Source organism: Trematomus bernacchii, unplaced genomic scaffold (genome assembly GCF_902827165.1).
Source record: "Trematomus bernacchii unplaced genomic scaffold, fTreBer1.1, whole genome shotgun sequence".
Classification (NCBI taxonomy): domain Eukaryota; kingdom Metazoa; phylum Chordata; class Actinopteri; order Perciformes; family Nototheniidae; genus Trematomus; species Trematomus bernacchii.
In genome coordinates, this window is record NW_022987654.1 from 751,203 (window position 1) to 759,571 (window position 8,369).

Sequence of the window (8,369 nt, forward strand, 5' to 3'; positions counted from 1 at the left end):
CGTGCAGGACCTCAAACTTTGACCCATTGTTGGCCTTGAGGTTGAAGCATTTTGGTTCATCAGTTCAGTTTAAGCTTGTCCCTCTAGAACTAAGGTGGTCCTGAGTGGTCTTAAGTTTGAGGTGGCTGCCACAGGTTATCACTCTGCAGCCCAACACTTAAAATAACTCAGAGGACATAAGGGAGCCGAACACCTACTGCATGGAAACCATTCCTCCCACTCACACCTACATGGTCAGCTCGTTTTCCTCTTCACCCTCTCCAGGACTAAACTCGCCCCTCGGTTTCCGCTGTAAAATTACAGAGATCTTTATTCCCCCGCACTGGAATTTTGCCGCTTCCGTTTTGGATTGTCAAAACTCCGAGTGAGCCGTTTGTTTGGTCCGGGCTGCGGTCCAGAGGGGCCTGAGCCAGTCCCAACCAAAATGTTTTTATTGACGGGCGAAAGCAGTCGGGCCGACAGCACCGATTGGCTGTAATTGGTCGGCAAGTCAGTGGTGTGTTTGAACTACCCTATGTAAAGTGGCAGCCTTTAAAAAGCACACACACATATACGCCCTCCCCTGTTTCTCCCCTCCCGCCGCTTTAAGAGAAGCCAGATGGGCCACGGGGAAGCAATCACCCCTCTATTTGTCTTGGTGCTGATCAGGTTAGTGAAGTGTTCTCAGGCCTGGCCAAGAGTCTACACACTGCTGCCTGTTGTCCGTGAAGCTCACTGCGCTGCACGACTCCCGCCAACAGACCCGGTCACACCGCGCTGGGACAGTGCAATAAGTTGGAATAAATGCTCTAAAGGGACATTAAAGGACAGAAGTCGTTCTTTTTCGTGTGTTGCAGAAACACCAGATTTCGACCTACTGTAGGTCTAAGTAGCTGACTGAGCTAATGTATAAATATGAGGGTCAGCAAGGAGAGCTGGTAGCTAACATCTTTCATCTGTTGATATGGACACCGCCATTTAGGGCTGGGTCAATGGATGGGAGGTGTGGAGGCAGCAGCGTGTGTGTGGAGAACATTCCACCCATTGAACACACAGATGGTTTGGTTTATAGCAATGAAATGAGCACCAGACACAGAGCAGTGACAGTGAACGAAAGCCTCAATGAAGCACGCACACACACATACACACGTATCCCTGACTGAATGGGTTAATGGAGTGACGGAATCCAGAAGGAATTTACTCAAGGACTCAGGGAGTGAACTATTAGGTAGCCTCTAAACTGCCCTGCAGAAACTCCAAGAGCCCTGCTCAGTTTTCTCACATTGTAACGCTTCTACAGCTTCTCAACAAGGCCATGACATGAACAAGGATGAAAGAGCGAGATGTGAGACAGCATCATCAAAAAGAGAAAAAGATGGTCAATGAGGAAGACGCAGAAGCCAAAAGACGGCGGAGCAGGACAATCAGGGAGACTCCTTGGTGGTGAAACCTGATCCCCCCCAGACTTGCTTACCCTCTGATTGGCTGGCCCTCCTATGAACCCTGACCTTTGGCTTTGTCTGGGGCTTGTGACCTTGAGTGAAGTACAGGCAGAGTGTTGCGTCTCCTCCCAGACTCTCGTATGTGCTCTTTCTCCGCTCTCTCTCCCCTGGCCCATTCGTCTCCAGCGAGAGAGGGTCGGTGGGGAGGAGATGGAGAGCAGAAATGTCAGCGAGACATTAAACAGAGTGCGTCTGTGTGTGCTCTCATAGTCCAACCTGTCTGATTTCCCTCTCCTCCATCCCCCCCTCCTTCCTCCTCCCCCTCACATCTCTTCCATATACGCTTCTCCACAGAGCAATAAATTCATCCTCTCTTCACCAAATCTTCACATCTCTTTGTCTTTTTTGCTCCATCAACACCCATATCACTTTTTCTACAGATCCTTTCTTCCTCCATTTGAACTCATATGGTTTATTACAGCCCGTGTCAAGACCAGAACCAACAGTGAGCCAAATAAAACGGTTGTATTTTAGTATTGTTTGGCAAGATACTGGGGCTTAAAGGGGAAATACCAGCCATAAAAGAAGTTGCCGAGTGTTTATGTAGCCTTGCATGAATTAATCAGCCAACATGAATAAGTTATAAATAAATAAAAACGATAAATCAACAAACCAAGTGTCATAACCTGTGTCATAACAGTATGATTGATTATGAGTGAATAAGAAAAAAGTTTATGAGAAAACCTTGCCTCCAAAGGAGTTTAAAGGAATAGTTAAACATTTTGGGAAATATTTATTTAATTTATTTCCGAGATAGATACCACTCTGATGTTAAATATGAGTGGGCAGCTAGTTAGCTTAGCTTAGCACAAACAGACTCGAAATAAAGGGAAACAGCTTTGGCTCTGTCTAAGTCATGTCCTGCCAAATAAGCTCATCTTCATAATTTTATATCTAAGTTTTTTGTAATTCGTACAAAAGTAATTAAACGCTCGGCACATTTAGGTTTTACTAGTGGTTACAAGCTGGACTATTTCTTGTCTGGGAACAGTAACTTCCTGGAGTCTTATTGCACTGTTAGTTTGCAAAGCAAATAGTGGAGTCTACAGGAAGTAACTGTGCCCTGGCAAGCCTTCCACATTCCCCCTGTTTTTAGTCTTACCTAGAATTATGCTGATTGCTTCATCACTGTGTAGATATGACTGTGGTATTGATCTCCTGTGCGTTACACAAAAAATGGCAAATTATTTTTTTATTTTTTTATTGAAGAAATTGGACTAGACATTTTTTTGTGCTACTAAATTGACAAGAATTGTAGAGCATGTGTCTTTTTCTTAATGTGTAAATCTGCACAAAAGCATCCTTTGCACATGCAATGATCCTCTCCTCTCCTCTCCTCTCCTCTCCTCTCCTCTCCTCTCCTCTCCTCTCCTCTCCTCTCCTCTCCTCTCCTCTCCTCTCACACCTGTATGTATAAATGCCTGCATGTAGTGTTGGCAGATCCACACAGAGGTTTCTCTATGCTGTCCCAGTACAGTACATGGCAGGAGAGCTCAGCAGAGTGGTGTTTATTTTATTGGATGTTTATTTCGCTCTGTAAAACATGCCACTCAGGGACCTTGTGGAGCGATGTACTCAAACCTCTTTCTCTCTCCCTCTCCTCTCTCTCCTCCAGTGTAAACAGTGTGTACATCGGGAGTGTTGCCTTCACTTGTCTGTGTAGAAGTGTAATCCATCCAGTCAGACACTGTAAATAACATCTCTACATGTTTATAAATACTGCCCAACCACTCTAATGAATTTATGGTAATGCCTTGTTCTACTGCTTCTGCTGTGTATACGAGTGTTTGTGTGTGTCTGTGTGTGTGTGTGTGTGTGTGTGTGTGTATGTGTGTGTGTGTGTGTGTGTGTGTGTGTGTGTATGTGTGTGTGTGTGTGTGTGTGTGTGCGTGTGTGTGTGTGTGTGTGTGTGTGTGTGTGTGTGTGTGTGTGTGTGTGTGGTGTGTGTGTGTGTATGTGTGTGTGTGTGTGTGTGTGTGTGTGTGTGTGTGTGTGTAAATGATCATGTGTAATCTCTGAGTCTGCATGTATTACTCTGCCAAGGAATACTGTACACATTTTACTGGTTTCTGATGTATCTGGAGGCTGTGGGCAGTGACTGACTGATATGAACCAACGTGCCACAGTATGAGAATCCATTAACGAACCAACCCTGTTTTATTCCATTTACAACACTTCAATTAACCACAGCAAGAGCCGATCTCTTAATGAAGCAGTATTAGAGTTTGACTTTGATGATTTTTTAAACACATGGCAGAAACAGTCACCGCCAGTTGAAATGTTAAACATTATTAAACTTGCCGTTAACTTGTTGGAGTCTTATTTCACCACATTACTTGTTTGTGATTTCCAGTGTTGAAAATAAATCGAAGGGCACTAAATCATTACTAGATCATAAGGTGACTAGACTGCTTTTACACACATTTTCCTTTTACAATGTGGATTAGTCTGTTATTTTGCATTTGAAAATGCATTAGTGTTCTAGCTCAAACTGCTGTGTTTCTTTTTCCTTTAGTTGGGATCTTTTGTTTAGCTTTGACGTCAACTAGGTCCCAAAGATTGTCCCATTTAAATGAAAAACACATCAGAATTTATTTGTAAAGCTATTTTTCCCAAGTCATGTACTACATCTAATGCAGCATGTATGCAACTGGGAATGGAGCACTGAGGGAATTAAGGGGCAGGATTTTAAATACCTTCATTGGTCAGCACTTCCAATTTACATTATGGTGTAAACAAGCAACTTAAACTAACTTACTTAAAGTTAGCCATTTGTTTTGTTCACAACTTCTTTCTACTATCTCTTAGAGGCCAAACACATCAGTTACTGCAGGTTTAATATTACGTCCTTATTTTGTTAAACCAATTTGTGGTGCCCCCTTCTGCTCTCACACCGGGTTAAACAGGTGATACGTTAAATGTCAAAGGTCAGCCTTGATGCTGCAGCCTCTACCGGGGGAAAGGATAAGTTAGCATCCTTTTAATGTAAAAAAAGTGAAGTAAAATGCGGTGTCAATGGAAAACTGTGACTAGACAAGTCACTGGAAACTGTGAACTGTGAATCTAGTGGTGGCCTGAAAATTAAACAGGTGGAGGAGTTAGCTTGTTTTCAACTGTTGCTAATGATATTAGCTCTGGAGTGTCAGTAACATGGATATAGTGTAAGCTAGCAGCACATGGACTTCCCGTCAACCAACACATTACCATCACTCATAGGCATGCAGTGGGACTTATGGATAATTCATCTTCGACGTCAAAAACGTGAGTCAAAAACACCCTCTCTGTTTGTCTGTCTGAGTTTGTGTTTTTGCTTGCAGTTTAAATGCAACTCTGTGCCTCTTTTTAATGTATTTATCAGCTTTGTAAAACCATACACGTCCTACTTTCTAGCATTTTGCCTGCATGGATATATAGTTCTTGCACCGCGGTGAAGTTTTAGGTAGTTTAGGTATATCTATAAAAACATTGCGGTTTAATAACACAACCCCAATGTTATTTTAAACTTTCGTGCTATTTTGTTTAATATTAGTGAACATCATGCTGCTAATAATAATAGATGTGTGTTATTTGGCACATTCCTTTGAATTACTAAGGAGTCATAAATATACAGTATTTTAAATAAACATTTTAATATAAGATAATTTCAGTTGTAATCAATGAATTAGTTTAAAACTCTACTGGACAAGAAGGACATATCTCTTTTTTGTAAATGTAAGTGCTCTTTCTATTTTAGACTAATATGTTTATAAAAAGTGTTTAAATTGAGACTTCTTGGTGGATTTGAAAAATGTGATTTGTTCAATAGCTTTATATCATGTGTAGCATGATATCTGGTATGGATTTGGAGTCACTGTGTATTTGCTATTTCTTATATTTATATACTATCATGTTTTTTTGCCGTATATTGAACAATGAGCTTAAAGAAACTTTACTATTGGCCTTGTAGGCTAATTTGTCTATAAATAAATAAATTGTGTAAGTCATGTATTTCATACATGCAATTGATATACAACTTTAGATTTGTGAGTGTTTTATTATTTCTATTGTTAAATGATCTTTTACATTTTTAGTACTGATCTGTTTCTGTAGGCTTACTCTCAGAGAGTAAGATGTGTGGAACTCTATATATATTTGCATGATGTGAGGAGAAACACAAATCGTGTGTAAATCATGTATCTATGATAGATTTTCTTTTGGGTTACTGCGTACACCAAGATAAAACAAAAGTAGTTAAATACAAATTCCCAGCAATGAAATCATACGTTTAATATTAAGTCCTAAGCATATCAATGAAGGTTATAAGAATTATCTGTACACAAATTGTATTCAAAAGCACCACAGCAATTGCCTTAAAATGGCCAAAAAGTTGAACCAACACCTTACTTTAACAGTAAAGGAAGAACGATTATAACCTTCATGAAGGCAGTTTTTATTAAATTGCTCTTGCACTATAGACTGCATCAGTCTAACCTAGCAGTATCTAATAAACTGGTGGTAGTCGCTGTATAAAACACAACACATAAGATATATGTTTTTTGCGGATACAGCTAAAGCTTCCGCGCACGCACGCACGCACACACACACACACACACACACACACACACACACACACACACACACACACACACACACACACACACACACACACACACACACAACCATAATTGAGATGGACGGCACTCATTTCCTCAAACCTAATCTAATGCATGTATGTACTGCTGTGCTGCTTAAACAGAAAATGTGCGTTTGCTTTTCAATGATTCTTTTAGCTTGTTACATGTGTTTTATTGATTTGATTATTTTGTGTGTGTGTGTATACAAGTGCGTGAGTGTGTGTGTGTGTGTCCTTTGCTCTCAGACTAAGCCATCATGGCTCCCCACTCATCATGCCCGACAGGTGTTATTACATTGAAATGAGAGCAGTGATGTATGCATCTGTAATGTGGACCTGTCCTCTTCTGCTTGATGGAACCTGACGCCTCTCATTATCGTGACGCGTGTGAGAAAAGAACAAAGTACCGAGCCTTTGCCTGAAGTGCTGCTCATAAGGCATTATGAAGCGTCGTAAGCACATTTTATGAAGGCATTGACGAAAAGTGACACCTCCCATTTTAAAAATCTTTCAAAGGGCTAACAAATCCAGTGTCAGTTCTAGTTAGTTTAGATAAATGACGATTCTGTTGCAATGTGGATTCAGGATAATAAAGTACCTAGGCAGAGTCAAATGATTGTGACAGAATAATACCTTTTATTCAGATCTGACTAATAAAACAGTGTCACTAGCTACTTATATCAACAGTGGCCTTTATAAAAAAGAGAGCAGTCAAACATACATTGCTGAAGTATAAATGGTATTTGACAACAGGTGAGTTAAAAAACACCTTTTTTAATAGAAAACAACTGCTACTCCTCTGTCCTTATCTACTTTACTAGGGCTGCAAATCAAGAATTACTGTATCTTACAATTTGAACAGTAATTCGGCAATAAAACTTCCAATCAAATCAATTCAAAGTGAAGTTATGTTGATTAATATCTTGATTCGTCAGTCTAAAACCCACGTTTATTTGCTTTTAATATGATATAAAACACTGGAAAAGCAGGAAATTGTCATCATTGTGAACCTGAAAAAGGACATTTCAGCTCTTTGTGCGTGAAGAGTTACTTACTAAATAATGATTAATTGATTTTCATACTAGTGGTGGCCAATTATTTTTCTGTTATATCTGTAATATGTGCAGATTTGTGATATTATAATAAATCAGTTTTGCCAAAATCTGATTCAAATTTATAATAATGCAATCTGATTCTGCACAAACACACATATTTACTATACTGTTTATTAATATATGAGCAGCGTTTTGAATTGCAAGCTGCTTTTCTGTGCATCCCACTTCTTATTCAGTTCACATGTCTTGGTTACTGATTTGTAAAAAACACAAAGCCCTCTCTTGTGTTCTTTTTTGTAGGTAATTAATAAAGCTTCTGATATGGCGTTATCCTACTGGTTGTTGTGCCACAGAGACCCAAAGAATAAGAAGATCTCCGTTCCTAACAAACTACGGCTGCAGATTTGACTTCTGTGCCACTGTGAACACAATGAGCAGGAATGAAATAAAAGACATTCTTTTGTTGCATGAAGAGAAGAAACAAAAGGGGGCAAGACAAAAGAAACAACAAACGGAATACATCCTTTATGCAGAGCAGTGAACATTTTCATCCTAGGGATTTTTGTTGGGGTCAAGGTCACCATCTCTTACCTATATATTATATGTTCTTGCATTTGTGCTTTTCTCTCCTTATAAATTCCTTGTGAATATTACATGTCGTTTTGTGGAATTTCAGATCTCTCTTTGACTAGCACATAAAATCAACATGCAAAGGTTTTATCTTTAAATATGTCTCTCAAAACGTCATGCAGTTGCATGTAATCTACTAGTGAATTATGCAGCGCGCAATAGCTCGGCTTTACACTTTATCTTCACTTATCTTTGAACATCTAAACACTTCTGATTGCCAAGCCACAGACATGTTGGCCTCTGCCTGAACATCTGTCTCATTCCAATTCAGTCCAACTTTATTCACAGCAAAACAGATGTGATGCCTTTGAAGCATTAGCCCGAGCTGCTGAGCAATACAGCAAGTTTATGTGATACAATTATTCGTCATGTGATTGTAAATAGTGTTTCCTAACTGCAAAGCTGCTGGGCTTTTATGCTGCACTTTGTGGTCTCGATTGAACAGGTCAGTCTGGATCGCTCCTGTTGTGGCAGACTGTCCTGGGAGAATGCAAATGTCGTTATTTATTATACGTTTTAAATATTGTTGGGTTATAAGATGTACTGAACATATTTGAGTGTTTGTATGCTCTTATACATTTAGTTTGATAG